This window comes from Ictalurus punctatus, chromosome 19 (assembly GCF_001660625.3).
Source record: "Ictalurus punctatus breed USDA103 chromosome 19, Coco_2.0, whole genome shotgun sequence".
In the NCBI taxonomy this organism is placed as follows: domain Eukaryota; kingdom Metazoa; phylum Chordata; class Actinopteri; order Siluriformes; family Ictaluridae; genus Ictalurus; species Ictalurus punctatus.
The window spans coordinates 22,439,413-22,459,446 of NC_030434.2; the positions used below are offsets into that span (position 1 = coordinate 22,439,413).

General features: G+C 40.8%; 1 protein-coding gene across 2 annotated transcripts in view; it reads left to right on the forward strand.

Moving 5' to 3' along the window:
* Nucleotides 1-20,034, forward strand: part of plxna4 (plexin A4) — a 346,384-nt gene that overhangs the window by 57,062 nt on the left and 269,288 nt on the right. The window lies entirely within an intron of this gene.

The window sequence follows — 20,034 nt, forward strand, 5'->3', positions numbered from 1 at the left end:
GCCCGCCGTTTGGGTGTGTCGTGTCATAACTAATTTGCATAGAGTTGAGGACGTCTCAATTCAGTGTCACTGAACTCGTCGCGCGTATCGAAATCGAATGTTCGTCTGATTCGTCGACGTCTGCTCGGGTAACGGCGTGACTTTTCATACAGCTTGACTTAGGACTTGAGATAAGAATGTGCGGTTTACGATTTTGAATTTGCAAGTTACAAACGGATTTCTACAGAATGTTGGAAAATCTTGAAGATGATGCATTACGGTTGGAAAAAAAAGTTTCAACCCGTTCCTGGCGTTTCCGTATGAAGAAATAAGTGCCGAATGGACAACCGCTGCAAGAGTGAAAGATCTGACCCTGTAGGTAGTGTATCATTTTAAAACGTAAAGCCATTTGTGCAAAGCTGCATTCCTTGCAGCTCAGACAAACTCGATGTAGTGCGTAATGGCCCATTTTATGTGGAATGAAATCTTTTTGACTTTTCCACTCCGCCATTGTCAACACCTGGGAACTCAACCTTTAATACAACGAGCAGTTCCGGGAGAACATTGTGCAGAACCATTTTCTTGACAGGCTTTTGGATGAGGCACTTCCAAATGTCAAGAGAAACGCTTAAGGAACTGCAGCATGTGTCAGGAGCAGACTTTTTTTTATAGGGCCACTCGGTTCTAGCCGTCATTCTCAACTGATGAGCACTTTGTGCTAAACAAGCTGACCTCGTTTTATCGGTATCGGATATGGATTAACTTCACCACATTTATTTTTTTTTTTTCGAGTTTTCTCCAGGCGTGCTTTTAATATTTCTTTTTAAAATTTGCTCAGAAGATGCGACTGAAAGAACCCTAACAGTTCGTGCTTTGGCTCGGCCATGAGAAACGTCAACTTTCAGGATATTTGCCTCGCACATAAACACACACACGTCCGTTTTACAATCTTTATGAGGACCTTCAAATGACATAATGATTAATGTTCTAATACTACGTGCAGTATAATACACCTAAACTCATCCCTGAACCTAACCTCAGTAGCCAACTCTAAATATAAAAGCTGTAAGAGCATTTGTTGGTCCTCAGAGATGGCTAAACATGTTTACACACAGACATGACAGTACGTACAGATACCCAGCTCACTCAGAAAGCTTTTAGCTGCAATTCCAGTGATTGCTAATGACCTCAGCGGAGAAAACAACAACGCATGATGTCATCTTCGCTGGTGAAACAAAACATGTCGATTAAAAATACAGCACAGTCCAGTCATTAATTAACGAGTTTATAAGCCTACTTAATTAATACTGAAGTGATTTATAGACAAACAGTGCATCACATTCACCAGCTTATTTACTGCCTGAAGATTAGCAGATAGTCGCTAAGAATAAATATTAACATTAGCATCACTGGCTGGGGGGGTTTATAAAATGGCTGGGTTGATAAATATTAGCACTGACAGCCTTGTAAGTTTGTTTATGAAGCTATAAACATAGAAATGAAGCTGAATCATGAGGCTGAACAAAAGCAACACGATAGTCCACGCTAGAGAGTTCACGAAACGTACATTATGTGAGGTAATGTCGTTTGCTAGCAGGTTTAGCAAGACGCAACACTACAACATTACAAACGGTGAATCTTGTGAAATTCGCTAATGAGTTGAAGTGCTAAGTGAAGGGAAAACAAGGCCTTACCAGGGTTTTAGGTCTCCGGGTGTAGGAGTGGGGTCCCAGAGCTGACGGAAGACATTCTGTTGTAATTAGTGAACATGATTGAAAGCAAGGAAGTCCCAGATAATGTCGCTAAAAACGGCATTCGTTAATGCGCACTAGTCAAATGTACTGTAATTACGCTAATTGCTTACTTTGTGAGTTTGCTGAGATTTCAGTTCTCTACAGTTTCGCAAAATAAACAGGTATTAAGCCCTATTTGGATTGGGTTAGGTTTATACATAGAGGTGGGATGAGTATTATTAATACCTGGTGTACATCTGGGATCCTGGCCAAACCTGAAACCATCAGCTCAGTCATTTTAACAGACTGCACGCTCCTGTGTCTGGAAAGCCTATGCCGTCTTTATATACTTCCTATAAAACGACGCACCAGAGTGACATTATATACTGTGGGAAAAGAGGTTTCATGCATGTTCTTCAGTATAGAGACCAAACCAATGGAGTTAAGGGGGTTTTAGCTAGGTTGCTGAGTTCCTAGCACAGGTAATTGTTATAGCCTACATACAAGTTGTGGTCATGTGACCTACTGTACTAGTGTGCAGTAACAAGCTCTACGACAACAGGTTATAGTAAAGTTTATATTAAAACTGCGGTGTACATAGCCCACGTGGAATTTTCAGTGTGATGAAAAAGCGTAAACCACGAAGACACGCCCGTCTCTGCGATCATGATGCCTACAAACATTCTCGGGCAGCATTACTGAACAGACTTGTGTCTTGTTCAGGAATGAGGATTAAGATGTCCATTTTATATATAATGTATGTGCTCTGCTTGATAAACCACGACATAAACCCACAGCACCCATGAACAAAATAATAAATACATAAGCAGAAATAATACAAATACTATGCCGATGATCTAAATAAGAAATAAATACATAATAAATAAATAATTATAATAAATAGTGAAATAATAACTAAAATTCATCCAGTATATTATTTTATGTCTCTATATTTATTTAGCACGCACAAAAAAAAATGATTTGTTCCTTTAGATAAAAAATCGATTCAATTCTAATTCTAAAACTTTTAAAGATTTCACGTGCCTCCCGTTCATGAGTGTAATACTCGATTAAAAATGATATCATATTGTTTACATGCCTAAACAATAAAATAAAGAATGAACGTTATCTCAAATGGGCGTTATTTCAAATCTATTTCCTTTAGATTACGCGTTAAACTTGAATTATTATTGGTTTTATTACTACGAGGAATTGAATGGGATCCAGCTGCATGGGCGCACGTTTAGATTCAGTCTAAATGCGCAGAGGCGCTGTAAACAGCTTCTGAACCCTCCTGAGACAGATATTTTTAGAACACACACACACACACACATATTCGCCTGAAATGGCTGCGTTTGCTGAAACGTTCGCTCTGTGCCGTGCGCACTCTGGCTAAACCCCCAGACCAGATGTGGTTTTGGGACTTTGGAGCATCTCTACCTCTTTCTCTCTGTCTCGCAGAAGCCGTTTCTTTCGACCTTAATAAACTTCGCCCCACGCTCTCGTGCTATAACCGTGGTTTAATGGTTTTGCGCGTTATCGGGTTACAAGCTTGCTTGGCCCTAAAACGCGCCATTGCATCAGTGGCATCGGTTCCTTTCTGCAGATAGAGAGCGAGAGAGTCTTCATAAAAACGGCTCGCTCGCTGCTTAATAAACCGCCCATATGTCTTTGGCTACAGTCTCCACGAGAAATTGGTGGAATTAGACCTATTAATTGTGACGCAGCTTGTAATCCACAGTGCTTCCTAATTTAGGGCCAGTGCTCAGGGAGCACCGCTGAGCCAGATACGGATTGAACACCCACAGAGGTGATAATGGTTCAACCGGTGGCCAGGATCACTCAATACAATCAGCATCTAACCTTGAAGCAAAGCTCAGAACACAGCGTGTGTGTGTGTGTGTGTGTGGAGTGTACGTCCATCCAGACTTCTCTGTGCATCTGGGCCATTAAGTGTAAGGTGAAGTGGGTGTCGCTGACCCCTTTTTAAAGTGCAAGAAATGGAGAAAAAGCTCAGTTCAAAAGCGCACAATCGGAATATGTCGAAATTCGGCGGACGCACAGGAGATGGCCTTTTTTTTTTCCGGAGCGATAGTGGAGATTGCTGGTTTTCAGAAGGTGGTGAGCGGTTGGAAAGGGTCAATTTGCCCGTGAATGGAGAATGTTTGTTGCTGAGGAAAAGGTCAGAGTCTCCTTTAGTGCTGCTCTTCTTTTACCTCTGGTTGACATTCTATGGATCTTTTAGTGGCGTGTGTGTGTGTGTGTGTGTGCATGTATGTGTGAGCAATGTATTATAATAGAAATGTATGATTCGGAATGATCAGAAAATCTGACACAAATACCGATACGAATAGGAAGAGCACATTTTCTTTTTAAGAGCGCTTATGAGAAAGGTTATGAGGGCGGCTGTGGATCAGGTGGTAGAGCGGGTTGTCCACTAACCGTAGGGTTGGCGGTTTGATTCCCGGCCCACGTGACTCCACATACCGAAATGTCCTTGGGCAAGACACTGAACCACAAGTTGCTCCCGATGGCAAGTTAGCGCCTTGCGGAGCAGCTTGCATGTGCAGGGCATTTGGTAGAGACTAAAGATGCTTCATCGAGATTTTGCAGTGTATTTACAGCATCCTTAGTAGCTGCCTGGTCAGGGCCACCGGTACATAGAACTAAGAGAACCCAATACGAACTAAATGAGTGGGATTTGATAACAAAACGCACGAAGCAAATCTCTAATTAGAATCAATTACGAACAAATGGAGTGTTGTAGCTGGGGCTGGGGAACTGTCAGAGTTCACACACCATACAGACAGTCGTCGTCGTCCCCGCCTTTCTCTATGTGTGTATGGGTGTGTGTGTGTGGGTGTTGTGGGGACCCTTACTTCAAATGCAGATTAGTGAAATGGTAAGAGTGGAGCCATTGGAGCAGAGGATTAAGTGCTGAAACCTAATGATGAAATATTCTGCAGCACAGGGTGTGGATGTGTGTACACACACGCCTGTGTGTGTGTGTGTGCTTTAGTTTTTGTGTTTATGTGCTCGCATCTGCGTGTGTGTGTGTGTGTGTGTGATTTTATTTATTTTTTTGTCCTCACAGCAGCTGCTTTGGCAAAATTTTTTATAAAAAGATTCGACTCATGCCTCATATTTATCCAAAGACTGCGATCGACACCGATATGTAAGAGACACTTCACTATGTTTATCCCGAATGTGTCGTCTCCAGGAGACGTGGAAAAAACTTCCACTTCCCCCTTTTGCCCATGAATCCATGGCAGCGTTGCCATAGCAGCCGGGCTCCTCGGCCTCCTGCGTTATGGTATATTATAGTAGATACAGAGCCATTTTCTCTTTTGTTCCAGCGCTGTTTATCTTTTGATCACGCTCTCTATACACACTTTTCTTTCCCCTCAGTTACGTCAGCCGATGTCTGATACAGAGACGCAGCGGATTTTTACGTGTAGATATTCTTGCAGTGGATATCTCCGTGTAATCTATTCGTTGTGTATCGATCTCTGCTTAGTGAGAGGTGAAGGATGGACAGCTGGCTGTAACTGAAATGAAGGCTTTATAGGAGGAATCAACCACTGGAAAAATGCTAATCATACAGTAGATATAAGAAAGCAGTCTGTTGGATGAGCTGCTTTTGCTAGCGACGTAGCTACACAGACATGGCCTCAGCCTAACTCGCGAGCTAAGTTAAGATAAGTTACATCATGATAAACACACCAACGACACAAGCTAAGTCAAGTGTGCTCACTAATCAGGTCTAACAAAACAATGTAAAATGATTGAGGTGTGTAAAAGTGTTGATAAATAATAAGTAATAAACAGTACTAAGCAGGAAACCTAGCTAGCAAGTTAGCTAACGAAACTGTACAGGCTTTCAGCCTGATTAAAAGCATTCCTTGGTTGAAACTAGTGTGAAAAGTCCTTCATAAAAACAAAAAAACTCTCATATTGCCCATGAGTTTTACCTCTGAATAGTCTTATATCCAAAGAACAAAAGAAAAAAACAACTTAATTCTTCAGCTGCAGCTCTAAATTCAACTCCATTTCCAACTTTGTGATGCTGTGACATGCTCTTTATCCTAGCCTAATGAACCAGCTACATATATATATATATATATATATATATATATATATATATATATATACGTATATATATATATATATATGTATACGTATATATATATATATATATATATATGTATGTGTGTATATATATATATATATATATATATATATATATATATATATATATATATATATATATATATATATATATATATATAGGGAGCTGGTTCATTAGGCTAGGATAAAGAGCATGTCTATATCTATATATATAAAGAGCATGTGTATGTCTATATATATATACGCATTATGGGATATATAGTGTTAGCATTGTCAGTCATGCTGCATGGCATGAGCGTGTTCGTACAAATAAAAAACCCAATTTCTCCAGCTCCAGCAGTGTGTTGGTAGAACGTAGACGAAACATTTCTCGTTAGCCAGAGGAAGCCTGCGAGCTGCAAATGAGATGCTAGTTTCGGGACTGACACGTTAGCTGTGCGAGAGTCAGGCAGTGGGCAACAACCTGCTAAGCTGCCTGTCTATGAATCAGAAACGAACTAACGAACGTTTTCCAGCTGCCTTATTAAAGAGCGAGAGCGGGGGAGAGAGGACCACTGGGGAACGATCCTAGAAAAGAAAGCTACGTCCTCACCTTGTCATTCCTTTCGTCTTTCCTTTCCGAAGCATCTCGTTAATGATGGACAAACATGTCTTTTTTTTTTTTTTTTTTTTTTTTTTGGTGTTAAGTGGACAGGAGAAGGAGAAATGGCTGTCACTGATACACATACCACAATGTGCACAAACTGGGTTTAAAAATAGCAGCACCCTTCACACGGTTGATTGTTTTGGGTTATCTATAGTCACCCTTGTTTGGCTTGAGGGCTGTTCCATAATTGAAAAAGGTGCTCGAGGCGCTCGGCAGGGTGACACCGCACATGACTCAGTGTTACATCAGTGGCCCCGGTGTGTGTGTGTGTGTGTGTGTGTGTGGTGGGGGTATGGGTAGTGCAGAGTCAGAACTGGAGCCATGTTGGATTGCTAGCACAGTGGCTTTAGCACATCGAGGGCTGTGTGTAGCAACGAGATTTTTGAGAAAGTGTTACGATTTGCCATTTTTACTGAGGGGGTTGGAGGATCGACGAAGAGGGAATGTAAACAGATTGAATTGATGAGTACTGTCCTAAAACATACACTAACAAGATCCCACGTAGCAAGCACAAGCAAGAATTAGCCTGTAGCATTCGAACATGATTCCACAGAAGACAGCGAATCAGAAACGAGTACTTTCGGCACCTACAGTATATAACAGCTTGTCTTGTACACGTCAAGACTTGCTCTAGTGAAAATGAGCGTTAACTCTATTTCTACTACAGCGCTGTTGAATTCTCGATTCTAATTGGTCAGAAGGTGTTGACTCATTTTCTCAGTAGAAGTGCAGCTGATTATTATGGTACTGTTATATACTGTTAATGCGCTCGTTCTAATACGTTATTGTTTCTATAGTAACAACTAAAGTAACACAAGGGACAACCCACATGAACGGATTTTAGAGGGAAAAAAAGAACGTGTAATTGTTGATACGGTGAAGTAAAAAGACTGGAGTCTCCAGTGTCAGCACAGTCGAAGGTAAAGCTGTAGTAATAAATCTGTAGTAGAGAGGTAATAAATGTTTGGGAGCAGTGGTGGCTTAGCAGTTAAGGCTCTGGATTACTGATCAGAAGGTCGGGGGTTCAAGCCCCAGCACTGCCACGCTGCCACTGTTGGGCCCTTGAGCAAGGCCCTTAACCCTCTCTGCTCCAGGGGGCGCTGTATCATGGTTGACCGTGCGCTCTGACCCCAGCTTCCTGACATGCTGGGGTATGCGAAGAAAAGAATTTCACTGTGCTGTAATGGATATATGATTAATAAAGACTCATCATCATTATTGCTGCTCTAAGAAGTGATAACAGGAAATAAAATGTAATCATGGAAGTTTGAGAACGTAAAATGCAATTATAAATGGATAAAAAGTATAACACGCCTTAGTTTAACTAATGAGAAATTAGTATGTAGTATAAAAGGAATACAGCATGTTCGCGAGGTGTTTTAATAGGAAAACAATCAACTTCTGGTGGTAAGAAGTTGATTGTTGTTTATGTATCTATAACAGCAGGCTCCGGTTGTGTGTGTTTTATTTTTATTTTATTTTATTATTACTTTATTTGACTGTGTCCCACAGTAACGCCCTCATTATACAGCGCCCTTCGAAAGTATCGGAACGGCAAGGTCAATTCTTTTGTTTTCGCTATACACTGAATACCTTTGGGACTGAGGTCAAAAGATGGCCTATCAGACGACAGGTCAGAATTTCAGCTTTATACCCAGGTGCTTTAAACAACTTAGAACGTGACACCTTTTGTAACAGACTGCCCAATTTTTCTGTGAGCAAAAGTAATGAAACAGATGGATAGTCTTAAAGTAAATGAAAGTGAATGACAGTTAATATTTAGTCGCATTTTCTTTCTTTTTCTTTTTTTTTTTACATCTCACACCCAAACGTCTTCAATGTATAGTGAAAACAATAGAACGGACCTTGCTGTTCCAGTACTTTCGGATGATAGTGTGTAACAAATAATATATTGTAGGTGACATTTAATATTTTTCGTTTTAGCACAGGATAAATTTGTCCAAGCGCAAGGATACACTACTGACAGTCGGTGTTTTTTTCACATTCTAGTCACATGTTCAACCACATGAACTCCAAGAACTCCCAGGATTCATCAGCAACTCACTAATAGAGTTTCACTGTAATTACTGAACAATATGCTTTATGAGTAATAAGCCAGGAGTGTAAGGGGTTAATCCCAGACATGACGTGCCATCTTTTGGCCGAGTAATTCTGCATCACTTTCATTTACACGTTGTCTCTGTAGCCTCTGTGTTAACAGGAAGTGAAGAATCGAATCAAGGCTGTGAGACAGAACACGAGAGAGAGAGAGCTGTTCTGTTCGCCTATTCACAGGAAGTGTCTGCGTCTCTGTAGATTCATTTATCCCCATGTGAATCGAGTGCTAGGATATAATCTGGTCCTTGCGCTCAGCTGCTGGAGATTAGATTACTATGCATCGGCTACACGTCTGTCCGATTTTAAATTGTGTCACTGACGAAGGCGTGGAATGAAAGGCGCTCTGTGTTGGAGCTTGTGAGCTGCGTCTGTGTCTGTGTGAGTGGTGTATGTGTGTCAGTGTGTGTACATCCTTTCATTCACGTCAGTGTTTCCAGTTCCAGCTGAACACTCGATGGTGACGTGATGCGAAAAGCCTTTGACAAAGCTCTCACACTGGAGACTCCTTCCAAAAACTGCTAAATAAATAAACAAACGTCTCCGGGTTAAACCTTGAATTCTTATTGGTCAGAAGATTGATTCATTTTCTCTTACAGCAGCTCTGACAGTAGTGCAGCTGGTTTCTATGAATGCGCTCGTTCTAATGCGTTATTGTTTCTATAGTAACAACTAAAGTAGCTCAAGGGACAACCTATGAACGTGTAATCGTTAATACGGTGAAGATTTCTGAAAAAAGAGACCGTTATTAAGCGTTTATGGAAAGAGTCTCCGGTGTCAGCACAGGAGCAGTCTGAGGTACAGCTGTAACTTTTTATTAACTTCAAGAGAGTGGTAAAAAAAAAAAAAAGAAAAAGAAAAAATGTTTATAGCCGCTATAACGAGTGATAACAGAAAGTAAGACGTTTCGTGGAAGTTTGAGAACATTAATGTAATTATAAGTGGATAAAAAGTATAACGCCTTTGTTTAGTTTAATGAGAAATTATCTTATTACCTTCAAGTGATCTTGCTCAAAAAATTCATTTCGAGTTAAAATATCGTGCACAGCAACGCAAACAGCCGGTAACGCGGATGCTTGCTGGAGTGAATAACACACGGGGAAAAAAAAGAGAAAGGTTTTAAGCTCAATCCCTGAAACTGTAATGTATTTTTGGCAGACTCCGCCCCACGTGCTAAATGATCCGAGCAGCACTTAAGTCTGTAGTTAATGCACAGGTCTGAATACTGTGCAATTTCAGTATTAACCCATGAACTCAGACTCTCCATTGGCACACAGTACAGCAGCTGTCAACTCTTTTGTGTGGATTATATTCTGCCTCACTGCTGGATCAAAGCGAACGAGTGTACAGTAAATGTAAAGAAATGTAATTATCATGTCCGGCTCTACAGCTCAACGGTAATGATTCAGACTCGTCTTCTGACACGGCTATAAACAGACATTTAACTGTGCTGGAAAGGAATTGGCCTGAAGGTGACCGAACCTTCTAACAGCCATCAGCATCTTCCTGAGCTAATGGATGTCTAATGTTAATGCTAATGCTAATGTTAATGTTAATGTTAATGTGTGGTCTGAGCCAGCAGTACTTTACCCAAACATGCTAACCGCTTATTCATGAATAAAAGATCATAGGGTAGCCATGATGTGGAATGATGTAGAACAGGGTTTTCAGCTAGGGATTTGCGGTGCCACTGGAGAGGGTTTGTGAAATGGTGGAAACGTAACATCAGTCTGTTTCAAAAGTATTGGCGCCCTTGATTGAAATGAGCACGTTTAGTTTGACCGTCGTCCCATTTTATTTTTCTGTGCATGAAAATCTACTTATACTTGTATATATACTTGTATATATATATTTTTTGCACAGACTTGCAAAAGTAATGCATTTTCCCTTTGTACATCACTGTTTACAAAATTATTGGCACCCGCATAAACATTTTCTCGTTAATAATAAGTTATTCATTTTTATGTCTATTACCTGAGCTGTGCAATTCAGCAGCCATCTGTCTGCTTTGTCTTGAAAGCTCCATGCGTGACCAAGAGATTTTACAGGTGCGCAACCTCGTTTTTCATACCCCAGTGGAAATAGGAAATGGTCGATGGTAACAACAGTGTTCGTAAAGACTGCGAGCAATTTTCTAAATATCTTTTATCGTCTACATCAACCCTTTCATGCTTAAATTATTTTAAAACATCCAGATTTAATATGCATGCATGTTTTTTTTTATTTATTTATTACATAAAATCGCGTCATACAGAGTCATATGAATTTCTTCTAAATATGACGTATATTAAAAAGTCAATTGATTGTCCGTATATGGGAATACTATACTATAAAGGATAAAATATTACACTTGAAATGAAAATTAAAAATCTTCAAAAATGGTTAAGAATCGGGTCTAAAATATTTAATTTGGGCAACAAAATAATAGAAAATATCAATTTTGAATATTGAAATATTCTTTGACATACAAAATGTACACAGTTTAGGACTGTTGCATGTTGCAGCTGATTTCAGAATAAACAACAACAACAAATATTTTGGGATTTTGTATTTTAGACATTGAGAATGGCAAATAGTGTAGAGAGCATCAGAAATCAGGATAATGAATTATGTTCAAGTACAGTGTTTTGGAGGTGATATACTTATTATCTTTTATTTATCTATTATTTTTTCTAAAAACAGCCTCACTTTGACTCTCCATAAACGTTAACACGGTGCACGAAAGGGTTAAACTCACTTTAAAAATGAAGTTTCAGTAAAAAAGTGACAGAGGTTGATTAAATGAATCATGGCTCATGGCATGTGCTGGGGTGGAAACAGTACAGAGAAAGTGTGTGTATATAGCAATGAAAGTATAGGTATTGTGTCCAAATCTTACTCAGTTAAAAGTATGGAATCAAAAATCTACTTGAGAAAGTGTCAAAACGTACCTACATTTAAACATGTCAAGTAGTCAAAACTAAAACTTTAATATATTTGATTGATGAAAAGAGCTGAGCACATAAAATGCAGCATAATACTGCATGGCCAGCTGGTTCGCTAAGCAATCAGCTGTATGGCTGGATAGTTCGGTAAGCAATCAGCTGTTTGAATAGCTAGTTCGTTAAGCAATCTGCTTTATGACTAGCTAGTTCGCTAAGCGGTCAGCTGTACGACTAGCTAATTTGCTAAGCAGTCAGCTGTGCGACTAGCTAATTTGCTAAGCAGTCAGCTGTGCGACTAGCTAATTTGCTAAGAAGTCAGCTGTGCGACTAGCTAATTTGCTAAGCAGTCAACTGTTTGACTAGCTAATTTGCTAAGCAGTCAGCTGTGCGACTAGCTAGTTCGCTAAGCAGTCAGCTGTGCGAAAGGCTAATTTGCTAAGCAGTCAGCTGTATGACTAGCTAATTTGCTAAGCAGTCAGCTGTGCGACTAGCTAGTTCGCTAAGCAGTCAGCTGTATGACTAGCTAATTTGCTAAGCAGTCAACTGTTTGACTAGCTAATTTGCTAAGCAGTCAACTGTTTGACTAGCTAATTTGCTAAGCAGTCAGCTGTGCGACTAGCTAGTTCGCTAAGCAGTCAGCTGTACGACTAGCTAATTTACTAAACAGTCAGCTGTATGACTAGCTAGTTCGCTAAGCAGTCAGCTGTACGACTAGCTAATTTGCTAAGTAGTCAGCTGTACGACTAGCTAATTTGCTAAGCAGTCAGCTGTGCGAAAGGCTAATTTGCTAAGCAGTCAGCTGTACGACTAGCTAATTTGCTAAGCAGTCAGCTGTGCGAAAGGCTAATTTGCTAAGCAGTCAGCTGTATGACTAGCTAATTTGCTAAGCAGTCAGCTGTTTGACTAGCTAGTTCGCTAAGCAGTCAGCTGTACGACTAGCTAATTTGCTAAGCAGTCAACTGTTTGACTAGCTAATTTGCTAAGCAGTCAGCTGTGCGAAAGGCTAATTTGCTAAGCAGTCAGCTGTATGACTAGCTAATTTGCTAAGCAGTCAGCTGTGCGACTAGCTAGTTCGCTAAGCAGTCAGCTGTATGACTAGCTAATTTGCTAAGCAGTCAACTGTTTGACTAGCTAATTTGCTAAGCAGTCAGCTGTGCGACTAGCTAGTTCGCTAAGCAGTCAGCTGTACGACTAGCTAATTTACTAAACAGTCAGCTGTATGACTAGCTAGTTCGCTAAGCAGTCAGCTGTACGACTAGCTAATTTGCTAAGCAGTCAGCTGTACGACTAGCTAATTTGCTAAGCAGTCAGCTGTGCGAAAGGCTAATTTGCTAAGCAGTCAGCTGTACGACTAGCTAATTTGCTAAGCAGTCAGCTGTGCGAAAGGCTAATTTGCTAAGCAGTCAGCTGTACGACTAGCTAATTTGCTAAGCAGTCAGCTGTGCGAAAGGCTAATTTGCTAAGCAGTCAGCTGTATGACTAGCTAATTTGCTAAGCAGTCAGCTGTTTGACTAGCTAGTTCGCTAAGCAGTCAGCTGTACGACTAGCTAATTTGCTAAGCAGTCAACTGTTTGACTAGCTAATTTGCTAAGCAGTCAGCTGTGCGAAAGGCTAATTTACTAAACAGTCAGCTGTATGACTAGCTAGTTTGCTAAGCAGTCAGCTGTACGACAAGCTAGTTCGCTAAGCAATCATCCCTAACATTCCAAATCAGACAAAGTTAGCATTATACTTGCTGTTTATCTATTGTTTAATAACCTAATTATAATGATTGCTGATTATCGCAGTGATCGCTAGCTCTTCGTGAAGGAGTTAGCGATCATTTACATCTTTAGAACGGTTTAAAATCATCCCAGGTATTTTGTCAGGGGAAGAAAATCACAAAAGGAGGAATTTCCAAGCACGAGTCAGACAAGAAAACATGCGTATCGGGTAAATGTTTTGTAAGGAATATTTAGTATTTGGATTGACGTAAAACGAACCGCGACGAGTCCAAACCCCTCCCCGAAGTATGAAGCCTGCTTTCTCTCTTAAAAAGGAAGCAAAACCTGGACCCAAGGCAAATTTGGGTGAATGTTTTAAGGTTCAAGGTTGCATAAAATACCAGCGAAAGCTGATGAGTAAAACTTTTCGACAAGCAAAATTGTTACTTAATGTTAGCCTGTGTAAAACCTTGTGGGCGGGGTTTCAGGCGGGGTTGGGAAATGAGGCTTGGGAATGTAATCAGGCTAACGTTAAATAACAATTTTGCTTGTTTGATTTTTTTGGGCAGTAATTTAGTTTGACAAGTAAGTCCGGGGACCCCTGATATAAATAAACGATCGTATCAGATAAGCACGGAACGTGGAGAGTTTTGGAACTAATTTATCCTTAATTCTCGCATTAAGCTTTTCGTCGAGCTCCGAATTGTGACGTGTGAGGCGTGAGATAGGAATCATCCCCGGTGCTACTTTGCACTCCTCAGCCTGACAAGGGCTGCTTGACTCTCCGCTAATTACTCTGTGTAGCAGACTGTGAACGTTCTCTCCGAAACATTTAATTAAAAGCAAAGTTGATGGTTTTTAATGGAGTAGTGTGGCGAAAAAGGTTGCTGGCGTGCGTCGGGTGACTGCGAACCTGCCGTTGTTTTAATTAGTCTCCGTGCCAATCTCGGTGACGATGACAGACTAGATTTCTGTGACTGTGTGTGTGTGTGTGTGTTTGTTTTTGTTTTCATGGCAGATCTTGAGGATTAGCATCAGACACAACGCTTGGCATGGATGGATTACCAGAGCCGAGATAATTCGCTTGCTTTATATGAAACATTGTAAAGTAAACAGGCGATAAAAACCTGTGACAGGGTACAGGTTGCGTTTCTTTCTATTTTGCTCTCTTTCAGCCTTTCCCTTTCTTACAAACACTCACCCGTGTGTACGACATACTGATTTTCACTCGTCTCAGTCTATTTCAAACGTAATGGCGCCCTTGATTAAAATGAGCACGTTTAATTTGATTTAATTTTTTTTCTGTGTATGAAAATATACTTTCATATATATATATATATATATATATATATATATATATATATTACACAAACAGTTTTCTTGCAAAAGTAATGCATTTTCCCTTTGTAAATCACTGTTTACAAAATTATTGGCACCCCATAAACATTTTCTTGTTTGTAATTATTTATTCATTTTTATATCGATTTCCTGAACTGTGCAAATCATCAGCCATCTGTCTGCTTTGTCTTCAAAGCTCCAGGGTGATGCGTGACCAAGAGATTTTACAGGTGTGCAACCTTGTTTTTATACCCCAGTGGAAATAGGAAATGGTTGACGGCAACAACAGTGTTCGTGAAGACTGCGAGCAATTTTCTAAATATTTTTTATCCTCTACATAAAGTCCTGTGAGAAATATTTGCGTCAAAGGGAAGTTTATAAAAGCTTCAAATGGAAGCTTCTTTGGTTTGTCTCTCTGAGAGAACCTAGACAGGTTCTATATAGAACTCGGTAGCAAAATGTTTCTCTATCAGAGAGGGTTTCATGAAGTTTCCATGAAACTGTTAACTATCCGCTTTTTTTTCTCCAAGGAATATAGTCATTTTTATTTTTAATAATTTTCCCCATTCTCTTGAAGGGTGCCAATACTGACTCGAAAGTACAGTATGTAAGGTCTTTTGTTCCTTGGATATGTCAAGTTTTTGAATTGCAAGAACACTTTTAGAAACCTCTCGGTGCCTCTCTCTGATTTATGTGCCTCAGTCGACAGATGTTAGTGTAACAGTAGAGGACACACTGCAGGTGAGTCTCTCTCGGCCAATCACGGCGCTCGCTCGTGTCTCTGGGGAGGACCTGAGCAGCGCTGCGGCAGGAGCTAGAAAATGGGCTTCCTTACAATTGGGTCACTCGCTCTGTTCTCCAGACAGTAATGCCTGGGGAGTAGCCTGGTAAAGGTGTGTGTGTGTGTGTGCATTTTGTTACACAATGTGAGGAAGATAAATGAGGATTTGAGCGTTTCAGGAAGGGGGCGGGGCTATAGTCCTGTGGCTGTTGGAATCCCAGTGGATCTTAGGATTTGATTTGATTCAATTTCAAGTGTTGATTCAATGTGCCATGACACAATCGTAAATTGATTCTTTATGCATCCTGATGCATCTCGGATTTTAATTCCTTTTGCCGTTATTATGGGGAGGTTTTTTCTACCATAATAGCTGGCTATCATACTGAATTATCATATTGAAATGCAAAAACATCCACATCTAATCTATAGAGACAGATTTCTTCTTCTTTTAGCTAAATGGCTCACTTATGTGTCAAATCAATCTAATTACTAATTATTACTTATTAAAATCAAAAAAGTGAACCAGTACAGTCCGTTTCCTATAAAAGTGAGTTATTCAGCTGAAAATGAATTAGGCGCTTATCAGAATCACAGCTTTCTATTGCTGAATTTAGGCAAACGGGACACTACATGCAGTAAAGTAGATCCTATAACACCACTATCTTATACCCTATGTACAGTAGTGCGCATATATAGTAAAGATGACACAATTTGGGATTTAGTCTAAAATGTTAAAGCAATTTAAATATCAGCAATAGTACCGTTTTCTTACGCGTGAATTAGAAAGTGAGTCAGAAACAATCATTTGTAGCAAAATCACGATGTTGCGACGATGTTAATATTTTTGGTTGCTTTTATGTGATACGAATACATCGTCTTCATAGCGCTTCTGCTTCTACTGCTAATGTTCATCCTATCTCTCAGGATATAAAATTCTAGACTCAATAATATGCCCATCCATCCATCTTCTATACTACTTAATCCTTTCCAAGGTCACGGGGAAACCTGGAGCCTATCCCAGGGAGCATGGGGCACAAGGCGGGGTACACCATGGACAGGGTGCCAGTCCATCGCAGGGCACAATCACACACACATTCACACACCCATTCATACACTATAGACATTTTAGACATGCCAATCAGCCTACCATGCATGTCTTTGGACTAGGGGAGGAAACCGGAGTACCTGGAGGAAACCCCCGCAGCACGGGGAGAACATGCAAACTCCACACACACAGGGCCACGGTGGGAATCGAACCCCCGACCCTGGAGGTGTGATGCGAACATGCTAACCACTAAGCCACCGTACGCCTCAATAGTATGTCAATAATCTTAAATATGTTCTCTGTGAAAAGAATCTGTCAGCTCTAACTTTTGCCCCGTTTGTGCATTTCGTCCTGTTTTAAAGTACGATTAATGACATCATCGTGCGCTGATGCAGAATCCATAACGAGAGCATTACGACGCATCGATGGATAGATTTTTGCTCGAGTCCTTCTCGCCTTAAGCGTGCTAACGCTGCAGCTTGCCGAAATGATCGTGTCGTCTTTCTCTCTCTTCCTCAGTCCACAGCTCCTCCCGAGCTCAGGCCTTAAGTGGACTTTTTTTTTATTAGTATTAAAATCTCATCCACGCCGTCTTTCTCAAAAGGATTATGGTTTTCTTTTCACTATGCACACAGAATAGTAATTATAGAGGTGTGAGAGAAATGCTTTCGCTTGTTGTAGCGCGCTGATACATATGACAGGCTGTTCATTAGAGTCAGCGGCCTGCTTTACTTAAGTGCGAGTCTGTCTTTCTGTAATGTGTAGCAGACTGATGCTGCTGCTGCTGCATGTCTGTGTTGTGACTAGGCCTAAACGATAACGGCTAAAATACTAATCACGATCGTTTTTCTCAATACTGAAATCAGTTTTTAAAGAGCAGGGCAGGTTTCATTGCACTTTCTCACTTTATTATTGGTAATCAACACAAAAGAAGTATTTTCTCGCTGTACTGTAGATTAAAAACCTAAATTCTATAAAATGTGTCAATACGAATGTTTATTAGTCACAAATAGACTCTAGCGAAACAAGGAAATGAACAAACCACCATAGTATAGAAGCAGACAGCTCAAATATAGGACACTTATCATACTACAGTACAGCCGAATACGGAAAAAAAAACAACCAAGCACCAAAGGAAGAAAACGCTTTGAGATGTGCTATTATAGGAAAATAATCAATGAGTGGGTGGTGTGATGACGCAGTTACTGCTGCCATGCCAGATCTAATCATTTTCCAATAACAGCACGTCCCTTGTGTTTTATACGTCTTATAGCGCAGCATCTGTCCAGCAATTACACTTTTTTATCTATTTCATTATTTTTTCTTTTAAATCTGTCCATATGAACCAAGTTCCTGTTATCCATTTATCCATGATATATCTATAAACAGTCGTTCCCTCACATGTTACTGAGAAACCATAGAGTGTAACCTCCTCTGTCCGGAAGATGCCGGAAAATTCCAACTTAGCATTTTACCTCAGGGTGTTTCAAAGCTCTTGACACTGGAGACTCCTTCCAAAAACACCACGTAATTATCTCTTTACAGAAAACTTGCAGTGTTACTATAGAAGCGATAACGTATTAGAAAGATTCCATTCATATAAACCTGGTAATGTTGCTACTTTAAGAGCAGTCAGAGCTGCTGTTATTGAAAATGAATGAATACCTTCTGACCAATTAGATTCAAGAATTCAACAACTCTGTTGTGTGTCGAAGTCTAAATTGGATCACTAATAAACTTTGACGTAGCTGCCATTCAGCAATAAAGCCTGTTTGATTTGTTCAAAAGCAAGTATGAAGAAAAGAAAGTATTGAGTTGAAAATCTTTCTACTCGCCCCTTTTCCTTGTCTCTCTCTCTCTCTCTCTCTGACACAGAGGTCTCCCGAGACTAGAAATAAGATGTGCTGCCCTTTCTAGCGCCGGCTCTCGGCTGATAAATCGAAGCGAAAACTCTGAGAAGTAGTTGTCAGAGGAGTTTAGGTGCGCTTCATGGCCACAGAGGGGCTGTTGATGCTGCTTATTGATGCCTCTCAGGAAGATGAGGGAAAGAGATGCAATGAAAAAGTGCTGAAAGATTTGACAGCACATACCGCTGCATAACTCTAACTCTAACCCTCAGCCTGTCATATCTAGGAAGAACAGGTCCTTCAAACTGAGATACCAGCTACGGTTCTGGGTCATATATGCCATTTAAATTCTTGAAGAAATGCCTCTTTTGGTTAAGGACTGCAAATCGAGCTGTCATGAATGAAGATTGTGAAGATGCATTTGCTCTGAATTGCCTCGGCATCCCAGAAAAGTGAGTTTCAAGGACATCATGATGTGTGCGTTCTTCATTGAGTGAAGTTATCAGGTCACGGAAAGTCATTTTTTTTTAATACAGTGGTGATTTAGCATGTGCGTATTCCAATTTTGCCTATGAGGAAGTTAGGCATGTTCTAGAGCTTGCGCCATCAACCTGCAAGCACCCTGTTTGCTGGTTAGAGGGATGCCTGCTTTTATTCCTTCCTTCTTTCTCACTCGTTCACGTACTCTCGGTTTAATGGAGGCATTGAAGAGTGACCATAGCCATTTGGCTTGATTTGGCTCGAAATAGTTTGTGTTCCGTTGTTACCACTGTTTTTGTTTCAGCCTGTGATTTGAAGCAAGGCCGGCTGATGGGTGTCTCATTGTCTAACCCTAACCCTCTTGATTGCAGTTGTTAGTTCACTAAGTACAGTTTTATTGGGCAGGCAGACTTCTAGTAGTTCATGGTTGTCTGGTTGGAAAACGTAACCAATGCTAGTGTTCCAAGTCTAGAGATACCAGCAGGATAAGGTAGGGCAGGTACATAGTGTTTCCTCAGGGGCTTAGTCAAGAGGTGGGTTTTCTGTCTGTGATTAAGCACTCTGAGGGATTCAGGTGTTTGGACAGCTAGGGTAAGTTAATTCGACCACCAGGGAGATGGTACAGAGACAAGTCATGATGCTTAACTGCGTCCCTTGTGACTTGGCGCGAAGGATGATGGCTCCAAGCTGATCTGTACTTGAGGTGTAGCTCAGGATTTGACAAAGAAGGCGTGTTTTATTAGTGGCCTGTTGGTCAAGGAACAGGGTTTTAAATCTAATGTCTGCAGAGAGGGAACATAGCAGTGGAGTGAAAGGGGTGATGTACAGTAACTATGTAAGGTACTAGAGGACCTTGCCTGGTACTCTGGATTCGATGGAGGAAATGCAGGACCTCCCAAAAACCCAACTCATCCCTCAGGTAGGCAACAGGCAGGAGCATCTCAGCATGAAGGTACTGTAAATGCTAAAGGTGATGTTTTAGAGACTCATCCGCATCCTCATCCTTATCCTCAACCGCTTATCCATTGCAGTTGCTTTACTGCACCGTTGTGACGAAAAGAAAGTTGAGCCAGAAGGCAAAGCTCTCGATCTACCGGGCAATTTTCGTTCCTACCCTCACCTATGCGAATGAAGGCTGGGTAGTGACCGAAAGAACTAGATCGCGGGTACAAGCAGCCGAAATGGGTTTTCTCAGGAGGGTGGTTGGGTTCTCCCTTAGAGATGGGGTGAGAAGCTCAGCTATCCGAGAGGAACTCAGAGTAGAGCCGCTGCTCCTTTGCGTTGAAAGGAGCCAGTTGAGGTGGTTCGGGCACCT